Here is a 20291-nt window from a genome sequence, read left to right as displayed (position 1 = left end):
CACATTGCGGCTCGCCTCGAAAGTAGACGAGAGTAGCCGATCGCAGCCGGGGGAGGTGTCAAAAAGCTCGCCTGAAGTCGGACAGCTCCGAGTCGGCTTCTTCTTCTTCATCTTCTTCTTCTTCGCATTCTTCTTCTTCTTCTCTCGGTTTTTTGGCGGATTGCAAACAACTTTAAGGTGCATACCGCCACCTCCGGAGTCGGCTTGACTCGGTTTGCATTTATAAAGAATGCACACATGTGTTTAATCGTTAATGTCAGATATGTACTAAGTAAATACATTTGTTCCTGCTCAAGATTAGATTCAACTTTATTGTTATTGCACAGATTACAGGTACTGAGACAACGAAATGCAGTTTAGCTTCTAACCAGGTGCAACAAGCAGTGAAGTGGAAAGTAATGTACACAATCTACAGAATAACATATAGAATGATGAATAAACAGTGGGGTATGAATACACTAGATATCAGCCTGTGAGCAGTATGAACAGTGTGTATGAATATGCTAAGATATATAAAGTATGAAAACGGTAAGCAGTATAGTATAAAATATATAGATATTAATTTCATGATGATAAACATTGTGGAACAATGATGAAAAATGGGAATGGATGTGGCGACGTAAAACTGACACAAAACAACAACAAACTTTTGCCAGCCAATTGGAGAGTTTCATCAGCAGCATGTGGTAAAAACCACCAATGAGCGCTCAGCTCGAGATACCAGCGAGCCGTTTTCCATCAAGCATTTAGCTTCCGCAGCTCGTGGAGAGCAACTGCGCCAACTCGCCTCGCCTCGCTCTCAAGGCTGCGGGCGTCTTTGTCCCGCGAGATTTCAAAGTCTCATGTGGGCGAGCCTCCAGAGCAAGTCGGACAAAATGACTAACCATCATGCAACGCACTAGCAAGACGTTGATCGCAACTGCGCAGGTCTGCGCAGGTCTTGCTTGTCTCAAACAAGCCTAGTGGCTGCTCACCTTCTACCGGACGCCGAGAGGAGGAAAACAACACACCGGCTGCTCAGCTGGTAGCAGCTGTTACCGTTTAACTGGTTACACCGGGGAAGTCGTTACGTTACGTTAACGGTAGGAATGGGGCGTGTACTTTGAGGAGATACACATTTCGATCGCTTCTTTTGTTGTTTACATTCATCTTTTGGTATATTTGGCTCCATAGGAACACTTTGATGCACATTCAGTATCAGTGTGTGAGGTTGTGGTTGCGATGCCGATATCCGGACGCGTACAGCGAGGACTACAAAATGACAATGAGGTGACTGGGGATGTCTGTTCAAAACATTGCAAACGTGAATAAATCATTTCAAATATGTATTTGTCTCCGACTGTCATTTGTACATCGTTGTTAATGTGATGTTTAGTAGCTTTGATAGCTGTCCATACCTCCAGACAGCCTCAAAGTAAGACACAAGTTGTTTACTCAGCCCGAATGCAGCATCGAGATCCGTGGCCAGCTGTGATCCTCTCGATTAACTTGTGACAGGACTTCTGTAGCTATTCTCCAGCGAGCAAGGTTTTTATTAAATACCTCCATCCCTCTCGTCACAACACTGTGCAGAAAACCAACATAAATTAAAAAATTTAAATAACCTTGCTGGTTAGTTTAGAATGAAAAGAACAAACTATCTTCCATGGCTGATACTGATGTCACAGTGACGGGTAAACCACAGACTAGTCTAGCGGGGGGGCACACGTTGAATTCATATAATGAAATTGTTATTTTATATATGTATATACATATATATATATACATGCTATATATATATATTATATATATATATATATATATATTTATTTCTATCCTACATTGTCTAGGCTATATAAACTGGCGGGAAGTGTCACAACTTTCTTGGTTTGTGATTATAGAGAGAGAGAAATAGCGACAGAGAGATAGATAGCGAGACAGATAGAGATAGATACAACTCAAATAAATGTTTTTCTTTTATGGAAAATGAGCAATATACCAGATATATTCATACAAGATAATAAAGGATCATTGTCAACAATTTTCTTTTTTCCAAGCCATCAGCATACATATCGTGGATCATAAAATCCATCAGTTGTTTAACAACTCCTGAATCCATCCCCTCTTGGTTAGCCCTACAGCTATTCTCTCCCACACACACGCACACACGCACACGCGCACACACACACACACACACACGCACGCACGCACGCACGCACGCACGCACGCACGCACACACACACACACACACACAACTCACTTACGCACAGCCGATCTTTCTCTATGTCTATCTCTACAGTATCTCGATCTATGTCTCTATCGCTCTCTATCTCTCTGTCGCTATCTCTCTCTCTCTCTATAATCACAAACCAAGAAAGTTGTGACACTTCCGCCAGTTTATATAGCCTAGACAATGTAGGATAGAAATAAATATAAATAGCATGTATATATATATGTATATATATATATATATATATATAAAAATATAAAATAACAATTTCATTATATGAATTCAACGTGTGCCCCCCCCGCTAGACTAGTCTGTGGTTTACCCGTCACTGTGACATCAGTATCAGCCATGGAAGATAGTTTGTTATTTTCATTCTAAACTAACCAGCAAGGTTATTTTAATTTATGTTGGTTTTCTGCACAGTGTAGAGTCGTGTTGTGATGAGAGGGATGGAGGTATTTAATAAAAACCTTGCTCGCTGGAGAATAGCTACAGAAGTCCTGTCACAAGTTAATCGAGAGGATCACAGCTGGCCACGGATCTCGATGCTGCATTCGGGCTGTGAGTAAACAACTTGTGTCTTACTTTGAGGCTGTCTGGAGGTATGGACAGCTATCAAAGCTACTAAACATCACATTAACAACGATGTACAAATGACAGTCGGAGACAAATACATATTTGAAATGATTTATTCACGTTTGCAATGTTTTGAACAGACATCCCCAGTCACCTCATTGTCATTTTGTAGTCCTCGCTGTACGCGTCCGGATATCGGCATCGCAACCACAACCTCACACACTGATACTGAATGTGCATCAAAGTGTTCCTATGGAGCCAAATATACCAAAAGATAAATGTAAACAACAAAAGAAGCGATCGAAATGTGTATCTCCTCAAAGTACACGCCCCATTCCTACCGTTAACGTAACGTAACGACTTCCCCGGTGTAACCAGTTAAACGGTAACACAGCCACCTGACGCCGAGAGGAGGACGGCTACAACTCGTTTGCTCATCTGCTGCACAGGAAGGCGACAGGAGCAACGCGCTGAATGGTGTCGGGAAGCTTTTCGCCGCTTGGCACGGAACTACGTTCATCTAAGGAGGTATGTGTAGCGCGCTACAACCGGTTAAAATGGCCATAGGGATTAAGTTGTGTGCACACATAAGGGGCGTAATTCCAATGCATTGGTTGTGAAAGGGATGAACAATAAGTGCTTGTATTGTACTGATTGATTTGTGACAATCCGTTTGACTTTAAGACATTCAAATATGGAGGAGCACTCTGCGGACATACCAGCAGCTGACAGCGCGTCAGATAACGCGCTGCCAGCAGCTGGCCAGCTGGATAGCGTGGCCGGCTGTAGGAGATGGGTCTGTCTGCAGACCGCAGCAAGGAGGCGTTTCCTATAGGGGCGTTTCCTATAGGGGCGTTTCCTAACTTTTTTTATCCAGCTGCTTTTATAAATCCTCGCAGAAGAAGTCATTGTTCTAGTGATGGGAATTCCGGCTCTTCTTGCTGAGCCGGATCATTTGGCTCACCAAGAAGAGCCGGCTCTTTCGGCTCCCAAAGGGCTCTTCAGTTTACCACATATTATACCTTTTAATTAAATCAAATGTAGCGCTGTTTTGACTAATTATTTATATGTGTACACATATATCACTTAAATTATTCAAGACATCCTTTGTACTAAAGTATTCAAAAGTAAAAATTACATGTTTAATATAAATTATTTGCTGTGGCCAATTGTTTTCATTGCATTTAGAGACCCGTGTAACTCTCTGATACCACCCAATTAATGAATTGACTTGCTTGTAGAACCACGCTACACAAAACAGATGGCAACACCTATAAAAACTATTTTAAAAAAGGGGCTACTGTATCAACCTATATAAAGTATATAAATATAGTTTTTCTCCCTGCAGGAGAGGGGAGCGTGCTTTGAGATCAACTGCTAGGCTGCAGCGGGGAGAAGAGGGGGACAAAAAGTAGGAAGAGAAGTAATGGGTCAGAAACCCTCCTTTTTACGCAGCGGTCCAGACATAGACATCATAGCTACGGCGACATAGTTGCCAGTTACTTTTGGCATTAGGGCAGGGATATCTTTCAAGGTTTGACATAATGAACTACTTTTAAAGCAAGCAACGATGTTTTCAAATCTGTAATCAAAAAGCTCCTCAAAAACACTATAGAAGCAGTTCCTGCCGTTGTTACGTTAGTTCAAACAGTAACAACGGACTACTTTTCTTAGCGGATGCATGTCAATTTAAATCAATACAAAAAACTATTTTTTAAATCAATAAAATCTTTTTCTAAATCCATAAAAGCATTTCAATTATTATTGGGAGTCATGTCGTTACTTTGTTGAGAATGTGGCCATGTGTAATAAGCGGGATAATGTCCACATTGCACATTGCATAATGTGCCTTCATGCCGATCTAGATCCCTCCGCAAAAACAAAACAAAAAACGTCTCGTTCGCGGGCGAGAGCCGGCTCCCGTCGTTCACTATAGAAAACGCCCCTATAGGAAACGCCCTATAGGAAACGCCCCTATAGGAAACGCCCCTATAGGAAACGCCTCCTTGCTGCGGTCTGCAGACAGACTCTATTGGGCTGTAGTGATGCGCAAAGCACTAAGCGGGTAGTTAAACTCTCTGCCAAAGCACTTGCGGAAAAACTTGAGAGGTTGCAAAATGGCAGAAAGGCTAAGCTAAATAAAGCTAGCAAATTAAGAACAAATATAAAAGATTTGATGTTAAGTGCTGAACATGCTAAGGTTCAAAATGCTCTGGATGGTTATATTGAATTGTGTGTTGGAGCCAGGTCTATGCATGACACTTTAATGGGTTTATTGCCACATGATGAAAGGGAAAGACATGAAACATGGTTTAAAGCCAAAATGATGTTCAATGATGAATTTATTGTCCAAATCAAGGTGTGGGTTTGTGAAACCAAAGGTACTGGTGATAATAATGATGAAATCAATCCTGATGACAGTGTTTCTAATGTTGGTAAATGTTCAAACAAAAGTGACAGCAGTACAAAGTCAAGTACAACTTCATCTGCACAAATTATAGCAGCAGCAGAAAAGGCTGCAATTGTTGCTCGCATGGCAGGCTTAACTGAGAGGCATGCACTGGAGGAACAGGAGCTACAATTAAAGCAGAAAAAGGAAAAACTTGATTTGGAAACTGAGCTAGCTGTATCTACTGCTAGGCTAGCAGTTTTACAGGGTTCACATTCACGACGTTCCTCGCTTGCACCAACAAATGGAATGAACTCATACCTGGAAAAGGAAAAAAGGAAACTGGCATCGTTAAACACACTTAACCCCCTGGCAAAGGAGTATGATTCCACATCATGGAAAATATCCTCCAGCAAACCAACAAAGATGGACATGGGACCAAAGCAAGCTGAAAGGCAGTTTGCATTTAAGGAAGATGCGTATGTACAAAAGCAACATTATCTGGGAACATCACATGGGTTGATAACTGGTGAATCAACTGCATGGGAAAGTCAACAGGAAAATCACCATCAGCAAATCAATCTAATTCCACCTGAAGGTTTATTCACGATAATGCAAAAGCAAAATGAAATAACAGCTGCACTGGTTCACCAGCAACGTTTACTGTCTCTACCAGCAAGAGACATTCCTATCTTTGATGGAGACCTGTTTCAGTACAAGGCTTTCATTAAAGCATTTGAACAAGGAGTGGAAAACAAAGCCAGCAAAGCCGACTTGTACTGCTTGTACTATTTAGAACAGTTCACAAAAGGACAGCCACAGGAACTGGTTCGTAGCTGCCAGCACATGGCTCCAGAACGTGGCTACATTGTGGCAAAGGGTCTTTTGCAAGAACATTTTGGGAACGAGTACAAGATCGCTGCTGCTTACATAGGAAAGGCTCTAGCTTGGCCAACAATAACAAAAGCAGAAGACATTAAAGCACTACAAGCCTATGCTTTATTTTTGCGTGGATTTGCTAATGTGATGGAAGAACTTCAGTACATGCAGAAGTTGGATATGCCCTCCAATATGAAAATGGTTGTCTTCAAGTTGCCATACAAACTAAGGGAACAATGGAGAAACAAAGCTCATAACATCATGGAAGCCTCAAACAACAGAGCTCATTTCATTGACTTGGTCAAATTCATTGAGAGGCATGTTCGAGTCCTTTCTGATCCGATCTTTGGAGACATCGAGGATTCAGGACATAAATCAGTTGCTATAAAATCTTCCAACATGTTTCAGCCACAATCAAAGAACAGAATGAAAGGAAGTAGTTTTGCCGCTACAGTATTCCCAATGAGTGAGGTCGGAATTAAAACGACAAATAACTCAAAACCACAGGAGAGCTTGGTGTGTCATTGTTGTGATCACAACACTCACGTTTTGGACAGATGTAAGCAGTTCAGCAAAAGGAAGCACAGAGACAAAATTCAATTTCTAAAGGAGAAAGGAATTTGCTTTGGATGCTTGTGTATTGGACACATAAGCCGGGACTGTAAACAACGCTTGATCTGTGAGGTTTGTGAAAAGCAACATCCTACTGCGCTACACATAAATACATCTAATGTGGAATTGGGACAAACTGCTAAATCACAAACCCCCCCTCAGACATGTGGACGTACAGGGGCCAGAAATGATGGCTGCATTCTTTCAATTATTCCAGTGCAGGTCAAGTCCACAAAGGGAAGTGAGATTATACAGACCTATGCATTTTTAGATCCTGGAAGCACAGCCACATTCTGCTCAGAAGATCTCATGCACAGATTAAACATCACAGGAAAAATAACTAATTTTCTTTTGAAGACTATGGGACAGAAAAAGGTCGTTCCAGCTTACTCCTTATTTGTGATGGAGGTATCTGGTCTTGAGGAAAATAACTTTTATTCTCTTCCAGAAGTCCTCACACAGAAGCAAATGCCAGTAACCAAAGAACACATTGCTACAGCCGCAGATGTGAAGAGGTGGAATAATTTGTCAAAAGTTCATATCCCCAGCATAAATGCCAATGTTGACATGTTGATTGGAACCAACGCTCCCAAGATATTGGAACCTTGGGAAATTGTCAACAGTTGTGGAAATGGCCCATACGCTATAAGAACAGTGTTGGGATGGGCCATCAATGGTCCTTTACATGGAAGCAGCGATGGCAGCGTTGTTGACATGGAGCAAGCTTCTGTTGTGGTGAATAGGATTTCTATTTCCAAATTGGAGCTCATGCTTAGCAGTCAGTATAATCATGACTTTAATGAAAAGCCCTCGGAGGAAAAAGAGATGTCAAGGGAAGACCAAACATTTATGGAAATCATGAATACATCTGCAACACTACAGGACAACAGGTACAGCCTGAAGTTGCCCCTTAAGACACCTGACGTCCTTCTTCCAAACAACTTTGCAGTGGCAAAGCAAAGGCTACTTGGATTGAGGAAAAGATTTGTGAGTAACCCAATATTGCATAAGGAATATGCCAGCTTTCTGAATGGAGTGATTGAAAAGGGTTATGCTGAACAGGTACCAACACAGCAGCACTGTGGCAGTGGGAAATTATGGTACATCCCACACCACAGTGTTTACCATCCACGAAAAGTTTCTCTCCGAGTGGTGTTTGATTGTGGTGCCACATTTAAAGGAACATCATTAAACAATGTACTTTATCAAGGTCCCAATCTCACCAGTTCACTGCTTGGAGTTCTCACTCGTTTCAGGCAGGAACCTGTGGCATTCATGGGCGACATACAGGCTATGTTTCACCAGGTCAAAGTCACAGAAGAAGACCGAGACTTCCTTCGTTTTCTCTGGTGGCCAGAGGGAGACTTCACCAGAGAGATCCAGGAATACAGAATGACGGTGCATCTGTTTGGGGCTGTCTCTTCTCCCAGTTGCGCTAGCTATGCGCTAAGGAATACTGCTGACGACAACAAGTCTGACTTTTCTGCTGAGACTGTTGAAGCAGTTAAGCGAAATTTCTATGTGGACGACTGTTTGATGGGTTTGTGCTCAGAGAAGGCGGCAATACAAATGGTTGAAGATCTTAATGCTCTGTAAATAGTCGGGCAGTTTTGGAGACAATCTCGGAAGAGCAGAAGGCTAAAGAGCTAAAGGACCTGGATCTGGATAGAGACAATCTCCCTCTTGAGAGAGCTTTGGGACTACTCTGGTGCGTCGAGTCAGATTCCTTTAAATTCAAGATGGAAGTGAAACAGCAGGCTCTAACCAGACGTGGCATGCTATCCACAACAAGCTCGGTGTATGATCCTTTGGGTATTTTGGCACCAGTCACTTTGCCAGCCAAGATAATGCAACAAGAGCTTTGCAGGAGAAGCTGTGGATGGGATGATGCCATGCCACCAGATATCGTACACCAGTGGAGACGGTGGTTGGAGGACATTAAGCTGTTGGCATCACTCAAAGTGGACAGGTGTATGAAGCCAAAGGACTTCGGTGAACCCATACACTCTCAACTACATCACTTTGCTGATGCCAGTGAAAATGGCTACGGGACTGTAACTTACATCAGGGTAATGAACTGCAAAGGTGATGTTCATGTTGCTTTCCTATTAGGAAAGGCTAGAGTTACACCCATAAAAATGGTCACCATTCCACGACTGGAACTAAGAGTTGCTGTTCTGGCTGCCAGAGTGGATATGATGTTAAAATCAGAGCTTCAACTTCATTTGGATGAGTCTGTGTTTTGGACAGACAGTACTTCAGTTCTGAAGTACATTAACAATGAGGACAAGCGTTTCCACACATTTGTGGCAAATAGGATCACAACCATAAGAGAGGTTTCAAGACCATGTCAATGGAAGCATGTAGGAACCAAAGACAACCCAGCTGATGCTGCATCCAGAGGAATGAAGATCCCTGACTTTCTGAAGAGCCGCAGTTGGCTTGAGGGTCCCACGTTTCTTGTCAAATCTGAAGAGGAATGGCCTACATATTATGGCGGTGATGTCATATTGGATTTGGTTGACCCAGAAGTCAGAAAAGATACCTCGGTTAATATCATAGTCAATGGATCACTTGATGCAACAGACCAGCTCATGACTTACTTCTCAGACTGGAAAAAGCTCAAAGTGTCGGTGGCCTGGTTTATCAGGCTGAAGACAATTCTGTTGGAGTTGTGTCGTAAAAGAAAGGATTTGAATCCCTCTGCACAAGCTGGTCAAGTGAAAAGACTGAAACCCAAAGTCAACCCGGAGAGTCACATCTTGACACCTAAAGATCTCTTGGAAGCTGAGTTGGCTATAATACGCTACGGTCAGCAGCATAGGTTTAAGGATGAAATCACTTCTTTAACATCTGAAACAGGAACAGTTAGCAGACACAGTTCCATCTACAAGCTGGATCCGATTCTGGAAGATGGACTACTAAGAGTTGGTGGCAGGCTAAGCAAAGGAGCAATGCCTTTTGGAGGTGAAACATCCACTGATCCTCTCCAAAGAGCAGCATATTTCCACACTCATCCTCAAGGACATTCATCAACTACTAGGGCACAGCGGTATAAACCATACACTGTCTGCTTTGAGAAGAAAATATTGGATAACAAGTGCTAACTCTGCCATAAGGAAGATCATAGCGTCATGCCACTTTTGCAGACGTTACAATGGAAGAGCTATGGAGCAAAAAATGGCAGATCTTCCAAAGGAGAGAATTATTCCAGATCTACCTCCATTCACCAATGTTGGAGTGGATTATTTTGGACCTGTGGAAATCAGAAGGGGCAGATCTACTTGCAAGTGTTATGGAGTGATATTTACCTGCTTAACAAGTAGAGCAGTTCACTTGGAGGTTGCACCCTCTCTTGACACGGACGCATGCATACATGCTATAAGATGTTTCATCAGTAGAAGAGGTCAAGTTGTTCATATGAGGTCAGACAATGGAACCAACTTCATTGGAGCAGAAAGAGAACTAAGAGAGGCCCTCGCTGCATTGAATAATGAGAAGATTCAAGGAGCTCTAATTTCAGCTGGAGTTGAATGGAGTTTTAATCCACCAGCAGGATCTCATCATGGTGGTGTTTGGGAGCGCTTGATACGCATGGTAAAGCGCGTCCTCAATTCAGTTGTGCAGCAACAGATGTTGAATGATGATGGATTCCATACAGTCATGTGTGAAATTGAAGCCATTCTTAACGATCGTCCAATCACCAAGCTGTCTGACGATCCAAATGATTTGGAGCCTCTAACACCAAATCATCTTCTTCTTTTGAAAGGGAAACCAGCTCTGACACCTGGATTGTTTGAACCATCTGACATGTATGTGAAACGTCGCTGGAGACAAGTTCAGTACATTTCTGATCTATTTTGGAAGCGTTGGGTGCGAGAATACCTGCCGTTGCTACAAGAGAGGCAAAAGTGGATCCAAAGGAAAAGGAATATAGTCGCTGGTGATATTGTAGTCATCATGGATTCCTCAGCTCCCCGCGGTTCCTGGCCTCTTGGCAAAGTATTGGAGGTTTTTCCTGACAAAGGAGGACTGGTGCGCTCTGTCAAGCTACAGACCAAGACCAACATTATTGTGCGACCTATTACTAAACTATGTTTAGTACAGGAAGTGTAGGATGTGCATTTCTATGTATTGAAATATGATTTTTACATTTGGCTCCTTAATTGTTTTCAATTGATACCTGTACTATCAATTAGGGGCTGGTGTGTAGGAGCCAATTAATTGTGGGTATAAAGGTAGGAACCTATGTGTGTTGGTGAGGGGTTCCGCCGGAAGGCCATACAGTTTTTGACCACACACGGAGAACACACACGGAGAGCACACACGGAGAGCACACACACAAACACGGGATTACAAGCAAAGCAAAGGTATTGTGTAAACGGTAATATCGTGTGGTGAATATGAAAAGAAGCAAGTAAATAGAAACCAGTAAAATGGAAATAAATGGACTGTTTCAAACTGGAAACTTTGTTTCTGACCTTTATTCGGCAGCAAACTTGTGTGCGTCAATTACACCCACCAAGCGGATCCTCAGAGGCTTAAAACGTTGGCTTAGCCTCTACAAACACCATTAAACAGTTACACAACATAACAGAAATAATATCGATAGCAGCGTCCCTAGCAACCACCTTGGTAACAATGAAAACGTCGCGATTTCCTGAAGTAATCTTCGTAATAACTAGCAAACTAAAGATCATGTACATCCACTGCACACATAATCTGAAATAACAACTCATATTTCTCGCATCAAATGACATCAAAACGCATTTTAATGGCCAAACTAACTTTAAAATAGGCATTTTCTACCAAGAATAAAACGAATTTCGGCCATGTTTTCTTTTTCTGCAGGGAGAAATTTGAAGATCACGTGACATAGACGCTGGGGATTCTGGATAGTGTAGTGTCTTCTGCCATCCTTTACTCAGAAAAAACATTTGTTTCTCCGAATCGAAGGGGAAAAATACAAAAGCATTGCACACAATTTAAACCAATCAATGTTGTGTAATTAACAAGGATAATCTGGTGTGTTTTAGTCGATGAGTAGTGCAGATATCACTGTAAAATCAATCGACAGTAAGAGGAATACTTACTTCCGGGTGTACAATTCTCCGTTATCCAATGGGAATGGACGCTCACATTGCCTTTAAGGGCAGCCGGCATAAACGAATGCCGTGCTTCCATGAGCGTCAAATCCCGACGCAGATGGGAATACATTGCAATCATTGAAAGCTATTTGCGTCCCTTTATGACGCTGAAGGAGCCTAGGAGCGTCACAATTGGACGCCACGGACACTGACCAAACGTCGCTATTGGACGCTTAGGGAGTGAGAGTGTGTTGGTGAGTTGGATGTAGAAAAGTCAGAATCAATATAGATTTTTTTAATTTTGAAGTAAATTCAGATTGAACATAGTAAACATTTTTAAATTATAATGAAAACCACCCTTGAATGATGGGATAGACTAAAAGATTTAGGAATCCAAACTATAATATATAATAAGTACCCTGTATCAAGATTGATGCAAAACAAGTGAAATTCCCACTTCTGGGGTCATTGGGGTGGATTTTCCATATCTCTGGCCCCCCTCGGTCGATTTTGATGATTGACACCTCTTTTTAACCGTTAGAGCCAATAGTATTGAGGGGAAGTTCCTAAAAATCCATCTAAACATTACCCATTGGTGAATGAGTGCTGCGCAGCCAGAATTCCCCGGAACCGGAAGCGGCGATACCCTCTGGTTGCTATCATTAGCAGCTAGTATATAATCTCGGATTTTTACATAAAAATGGAATTATGGATTATCAATACTTTTTTCAAAGTGACAGACACATTGGATTAACCTTCAGCCGCGTTTTTATCGTTTTAATGCCATTGAACACGACTTTTGATCAGAAACCAACAGCTAAAGTACGAGATGTCCCATGAATGCTCTGTGATGCTACGTGTTGTGATGTCTGTTTGCTTCCCCTGTCGCGACTTCTGATCGCTCAGTGATTATACTAATACCCATAGAATCTGTGGAATCTCAGCTTTAATCGGATATCTTGTGCAGTTACGATGAGTAATAAGGGTATTTTTACCTTGAATTATGTGCTAAATGCGTTAGCATTTTTTCACTCAGGGCTAATTTAGACGTTTCTTGTGAGACTTGTGCTTTGTTTCGGTAACAATTGTTCATCTTTAGTTAGCTGAGTTTCTAACCGTTAAGTGAGTATGACACATTAATAGGTTTGAGACACAGTGTCGTGAAAAAATACCACGGAGGTCCCTAATCCAGGTGCTCTCGGGCTCCCGACTCCAACAGTGTTCAAGGTGCTTCACATAGGCATATAACACATAATAATTAAAAACAAAACAAACACACAAACAAAAGCAGAAAATAGACAATCTTCTCAATCTTCCTCCTCCTCTCCTTCTTCTTATGTTTGATTGATTGATTCATTCATTCATTTGTTCAGTTATTTGCAGGCCCGGTTCTACGGGGGTGCATAAGGGTGCATTGCACCATCAGTTGAGTCGTTATGCACCCTCATTTGAAAAATGAAAAGTGAAAAAAAAAAATGAAAAGTGAAAAAAATGAAAATTGAAAAACATTACATATATAATAACAATAATAATAGTAGTAGTAATAATAATAATAATAATAAGAATATAGTATAATTGTGGTTAAATAACATTGTCTGCTGCATATATATATATATATATATTGGTCAATTTAAACGGTAAGTAACGTTATTATGTCAGGTGCGCGTGACCTGTGCCGCTGCGCGTTTGTCATCTGCTTACACAGCAGTCAATGATGGACATCAGAAGATGGTTAAAACAACAAGCCCTTATCACCAGCAGAAACAGTTCAGATCATGGGGACATTACGTTACCCGCGGCCACTGTCGTGGACACTAACGTCCTCCCGCCCGACTCGCCGGCTTTGCCCGCCTCGCCCACAGAGGTGGAGCAGCCGTCTTCGTTGCCCCAAACCCTAACGCTCATTTTGCAGCTCATGGTTTCAAAATAGAGATTGGCTGGAATATTCATGTAAAAAAGATGCCATCTTCTGCTATGCATGTAGACATTTTGGTTCAAGTAAGTCAGATGCCTTCACCACAACTGGCTACAACAACTGGCGCCATGCTCTTGTACGTGAGAAGGGACTGGGAAGGCATGAATCAAGCAAAGAGCACATATATCCTTAAATCTTTTCATGTTGCTCTCAAAGTGCACCAGATTGATGCTTTTAACTTCAATATTTATAAACAAAATCTTCCCGGGAGAGCTTGCCCCCAGACCCCCCTAGAGGAGGTGAGGACCCTCCTAGAGGAGGTGAGGACCCCCCTAAAGGGTGTTAGGTCCACTCCCCACTTATAAAAATAGCACTTTACCACTGCACCCTCTCTAATCTCAGGCACCCTGAGTCATTTTGCTCTGGAACCGGGCCTGGTTATTTGTGTATCTATTAATTTAACAAACATCAACAGTACCATTGTAAAAGCAAACTTTAAATAACAAATATATAATTTTAATGATCAGGACGGATCGTTTGTCTTCGTTTGTCCTTTATTCAATTTGTATTTGTTTTGCCCATTTGTAATGTTATTCCTAATGTTTACAAACAAAAATGTATTTACTTTTGTATTTATTTATTTTTATTGTAAATCATTCTTCTGCCTTTTTAACCTTAATTCATGACCAGAAAATCCTGCTGGCTTTTTCTCTGTGAAATGTGACCCGAGCAGCTGGACCTCCTTTGTGTTGAAATTAACCAATCAGGGTGTGACAGACGTGTTTTACTGCTACCTATATGTTGGATTTTATTGTTTCGTTGTTGTCGAGAACAAAACTTCTTTTTTTTTCTCTTCGTGTTAAAGGCGGTCAACTATTCGTCTCTTTGTGCTCTAACTGTTGAACTGGCTTGGTAAGTTTCTGCAATCTTTCTGGAATCTTCCAGTTCTTCTGTGAAACGCTCATTTCATTTTCAAAGATTCAAAGGCTTAGATATGGCAGTTAACATCTTTAGTCTCAGGCTCCTCCACAATACAACATACATATACACAAGACCAGAGGTGGAAAGTAACGGAGTACAAATACTTTGTTACTGTACTTAAATAAGTTATATTCATACCCCTTGACATGACAGGTGACACTTATGATCCTTACTACTAATTGTATGACCCCTAATAAACCTTTGATGTGAGGTGTGGTGACAGGTGTCTAATCTTTATGACGTGTGATGACAGGTGTCATATGTTTATGAGGTGTTGTTTTATGGTGTGTGATGTTTGTGAGGTGTTGTTTATTATGGTATAATAAACCTTTGATGTCCGTCCTTTTGTAAGTGTCTGATGACACTTTTTTATTTAAAACAAAATGTCACAATATAGTATTTTCAAGTCGTACTTTAGTATGTCAAATTCAAGAATAAGTCATAGTTTGTCACGATTTTCCGGAAAACGTCAAAGTATAGTTTGTAAAAACGAAAATTAAAAAGTCATTGTGTATAATGGTATGTTGAAAATCTAAATAAAAAAAAAGTAGGCTGCATAATATATTTAAAACCTATTGTTATCGCGATGTCACATCTTAAAGACAGCTTGAACTGGATAAATGGTTAGTCTTTTTCAAACATACCATACGTTCTGCATGTTAGTATATATGGCCAATCGGGTTAGGCCCTACTGCCCTAGTAGGGCCCCCTCAATATGGAAGTCACGCTTTGGGAAGAGGTGTTTCATTTCACAGATCTGACTTGATTGTTGTTGTGATGGCCAAAGGAAGAGAGACGTGCGAGGAACATTCAGAGGATGAAGAAGCAGAAAAATAACTTGTTTGTAAAAAGGACAGCACGTCAGTTTCAAGAAAGATGACATAGGTTTTATGCATGACATGCCAAATATCCTGCAGCCCTAAAACAAAGGTACAAGTATATCATGTTGAAAATATCACAAAAAGACACAATATTATACAATGTATTAGTTGCATGTTGTATGTTGATAAAAATTACTGTGTAGTTTTTCAAAAATGTAATGGAAAAAGTCCCAGAGAAAAACTAAAATATGTATCACAATATGTTTAAAAATATGAAAAAACAGCATGTTGAAAAAAGTAATGTTGTGTTAAAATAACATGAAAAAGCAAAGCATCTAAAAGCATATATTTAAAAAAATATTGTTTGTGTGCATTGTTTCATCGGAACAGTGTTAAAATCACAAACTTTCCATTTAGAGTTGGATTCTTTAAGAAACTCAATTCATTACAAATTCATTCATATTTTACCAAGTTGTAAAGTGTTGCATCCATTAAAGTGTAACTATAAGTATCTTTGTAGGAGAAAAAAAGATAAAATGATTTCTATAAAACTGCATGTTTCACCGAAACAGTGCTAAAATCACAAAAACTTCCCTATTAGAGAAAATCTGTTCAATAAAAGTACTTTCTACCAGTTGTACAGTTTTCATACATAAATCTGTATCCAAAAGTATCTTCGTAGCAGAAAAAAAGCAAAAATCGTATAAAAAAACGGCTTAGTTCCACTAAAAGTGTTAAAATCACAAACTTGCCTTTAACGGCCCGTCCACACAGCGGCGTGCGTTGACGCTTGGCGTGTCTGAAGCTTGGGGATTTTTTCGAGCAACGCGACCAACAACCAATCACATGAATCTCCCGCCCCCGGCATACAAAGCAATAGCAATGTTAAAACGAAGTAAACTGGATATAAAATCCCCAAACAGGCGAAAACCTACCAGTTTCACCCACTGTCTCTGCCACCTCCCTCCATGCCTCGCTCCTCCGGTTTGTATCCCGGTAGATGAACAGAGACTGATCAAACAGCACCGGGTGATTCACTTCCGCTATAATGAATTTTCCCTCCATTTTTTGGAATATGAGGAAATTACCTGCATAGTCTCTTCCAGCATACACGCAGTTTGATTGGCTAGCGCTTGTACTGGCAGATTTGCATAAACGAGATTTCATTGGCGTCAAAAGTTGAACATTGCTCAACTTTTTAAGCGAGCAACGCCAGCAACGCTCCACGTCGCTTCCCAAAATGCAGTTCGGCTAAAAGTGACGTCATCCCATTCAAAGTGAATGGGCAGAAGCGTTGGAAGCTTCAACGTACGCCGCTGTGTGGACGGGCGTTAGAGTCACAGTCTTTAAGAAAATCAATTTGTTACAAAGTAATTGACATTCTAACAGTTGTAAAGTTTTCCTACATAAAAGTGTATCTAAAAGTATCTTTGTAACACAAGAAAAGAGAAAACAGCATTGATTTGAACAAAACTGGATTGTTCCACTGAAATAGCGTTAAAATCACAAAGTGCCATTAAAGAAAATCTATTCAGACAAAGTATTTAATTTTTAATTTTTTAAGGTTTTATATACATAAAAGTGTATCTCACCTTGGTGAGAGAAAAAAAGCAAAATCTGTAAAGTTATCAAAAACTACGTAGATTCAGTCAAAAAAGTGTTAAAATCCGCAAAACGTCCTATTAGGTGGCACAAGTCTAGTGTGTGTGTGTGTGTGTGTGTGTGTGTGTGTGTGGTGTGTGTGTGTGTGTGTGTGTGTGTGTGTGTGTGTGTGTGTGTGTGTGTGTGTGTGTGTGTGTGTGTGTGTGTGTGTGTGTGTGTTGTGTGTGTGTGTGTGTGTGTGTGTGTGTGTGTGTGTGTGTGTGTGTGTTGGGGGGGGGGGGTGATTAGAGATGGGGGTGTCTCCCAAATGTTAAGACTGTTACATGCTCTTTTGGATCTAATATTCCCTTAATTTAATACCTTTAATTTTTGGTCTTGTTTAGATTTTGAAAACATATCTCTTTATCCCCAGGAAGGGGGCAAGAGGAAGGGGGAAAATGGATGAGGGGGGTGGGGGAGAATGATGTGAGGGTGACGAGGGGGAGGGGGGAGAAGGATGTGACGTCAAAAACATTTAACACTTTTTCCAAGACAGCTGCAGAGCGCCTTAAAGAACATCAAAGCTCAGAAACTATTCAATACCGATATATAGTTTTACAGTTCAGTTAAACAATAAAAACGGGTAGGATCAAGGGGTTTTAAGCTCTGTCAATTATTACCCAAACACAACTTCAAAGGGGCGTCCTTATCGTCACGACTGTCACTTTATATGCATAGTAATGTGATGAAAGGGGTATGCATATAACTACTGTCCTGCCCTGACTCTGGGGAGATAAAGGTAAATATAATAGAAATAAAATATTAAAAGCTTTACTTAAACAACTAAATACATGTGAGGAGGGATATGAGTGTATAAAACAGGATAAACAAAGTAAAACATAATAAACCAATATATGCTTTTAAATATATATATGTATATAAAGGTGTTTAATTTTATAACGTTTTAATTTAATTAAAAAAATATTTTGCTTTTACAATCGCACACACACACACACACACACACACACACACACACACACACACACACACACACACACACACACCACACACACACACACACACACACACACACACACACACACGGTGTTTGTCTCGTCACTTTACAAGATGAGATACTGTACATTTACAGGATTTAATGATGTCTGCCTCCTTTAGTTTCCTGTTTCTCTTCTTCAGAAAGCTGAGCTGATGGATCCTCAGACAGTGAAGTGGAAATCCTGTGAGTATTTTTTTGCAGCAATATTGGTGTTTTTACTCTATTTTTAAATGAAAAAATATCAGAAAAAGACATCTTTTAAAATGATGTCTGATAAAATAATGTCTGTTGAGAGTTTTTCATGCAGATGTTGCTGCGGTCACTTGTTCTGCTTTCTAAGTTCATGGTTTCAGTTATCATTCATCACCGCATGATGAAAAAGTATTTTACAGGTCACATGCTGTGTTAAAGGAAGTGAGAATATAAACCCACTAGGTTCAAGTGCAAGTCATTTCAAATGTAGACTTGACTTTGTATTGACTGTGAAGATAAATAACATGTATTCAGGCTTTGCCTTATTTTATCCACATTAAAAAAGGAAATCATCAGATTAATGATTAATAACAAGTATTCTTGTTAATTAAATCGACTTTCTTTAATTTTCTTTGCACTTTTATTATTTTGCCATATTTTTTTTATAACCCTTTAGAAACATTGACAATAATCATTTGAACTGATAAATCTGAGTCTTTTTTGTTTATTAAATTAGTGTTCTTTAATTACTTTTTTGCCATATTTGATACACCTGTTCTTTGTTTATAAATCATTTTTTAATGTTTCTTTTGCACTAAATTCTTATTTATTTTTGTAAAGCACTAGGTGTGGGAAATCACCAGGCTCCCCACGATACGATACTATTGCGATACTTAAGCCACAATACGATAGTATTGCGATTCTACGATATGCTAAATATTGCCATACGATATATTGCAATATTGCAAATCACATGGGTCATATCCATGTCTGTCTTCCCTTCCTGGTTAAAAACATGTGATTTGCAATATGAATAGTTTATGTAAATAACCCAATGTGTGTTCTTTGAACCTGAAAAGGAGATGGCATTGTTTGTGTTACTTTCATTGCAATTGTATATATGTCTTACGTAACTTCCTGTTTTATAGTACGACCGTCTTTCGGTGGGATCTGCTACAGTTTATATAAAAATATATATATATAAAAATAAAAGTTTATATATAAAATATCGATTCTTGGTATCCGTGTATCGATACAATATCGCCACACACAACATCCATTTGGATCAAATATAAAATTCAGCCGAATTAGGTGTTGATACTGCAAGGAGACGTATTGTGTGAAAATAAATGTAGATGTTGTTTAATTGCTGATATATTTATGATCCACGTCACGTTTCAGTGTTGGCGGCAGTTCTCCTGTTTGTCTAGAAGTCCTTCTCAGCAAGGGCTCTATAAGTAGAGAACTACGGCAGATCTGTAAATAGTTAATGCAGCCGAACCGTGTATTACAATGCCGTTATGTGATGACTTTCAAAGAGAAAAGCAAGAACACTTGGAATAAAGTATTATTTCTTTTTTAAAACGTTTTCAGATTTCACATCACATAAACACCATATCCCAGCATGCATTGCGGCTAAACCATCCAATCATCGAGCTGAGGATCTTGCCTATGTCTGTTCCGGTTCACATCCACACGCATGGATTAACATCGATTTAATATATTAAATGTAGCCTTTGTTTCTGCTAAAAGAGGTGTCGACCAGCTGGGGCAACACAAGAAAATCGGCGTAATCGAGTGTGACTATTACAAAGTAAATAATTATGTCGGGGTAGCATTTGCTTGGCATTTCCGGGTATTTCTCCACTGGTAGTTTCACGTCTCCCAGCATGGTAATTGTCACATGTCAAGTCTTGGCCGTGATATCGGCTTGGCCACGCAGGTATCGTGATACTATGCTGTATCGATTATTTCCCCCCACTCCTTGAAGCACTAAGGGAAGCACAGAGGCTCAAATTAAATGTCCCTCTGTTCATTAACTATTATAATAATAACAATAATAATAATAATAATAATAATAATCGATAAACATACATATTAATAATAATACCTATGTTTCCAGGTGTCGTCATGGGAACTGAGAGTGTGAATGAACAGGAACAATCTGGAGGATCATCTGGAGGATCATCGGAAGACACATCTGGAGGACTG

The 20291-nt window shown here is 40.2% G+C and overlaps 2 long non-coding RNA genes across 2 annotated transcripts; both read left to right on the top strand.

Annotated features, from left to right (window-relative positions):
* The first annotated feature begins 765 nt into the window (after positions 1–765).
* Positions 766–1326, top strand: LOC139435689 (uncharacterized). The gene is made up of 2 exons (XR_011644900.1): positions 766–1082; positions 1174–1326. It is a non-coding gene; the product is annotated as an uncharacterized lncRNA (long non-coding RNA).
* Positions 1327–2586: 1260 nt separating this feature from the next.
* Positions 2587–20287, top strand: LOC117463602 (uncharacterized). The gene is made up of 4 exons (XR_004553953.2): positions 2587–3313; positions 14533–14579; positions 18248–18290; positions 20203–20287. It is a non-coding gene; the product is annotated as an uncharacterized lncRNA (long non-coding RNA).
* Positions 20288–20291: the final 4 nt, after the last annotated feature.

Source organism: Pseudochaenichthys georgianus, chromosome 18, assembly GCF_902827115.2.
Source record: "Pseudochaenichthys georgianus chromosome 18, fPseGeo1.2, whole genome shotgun sequence".
Lineage (NCBI taxonomy): Eukaryota > Metazoa > Chordata > Actinopteri > Perciformes > Channichthyidae > Pseudochaenichthys > Pseudochaenichthys georgianus.
Note: the sequence above shows the minus strand (reverse complement) of the source record. Positions and strands in the feature narration are given on the sequence as shown.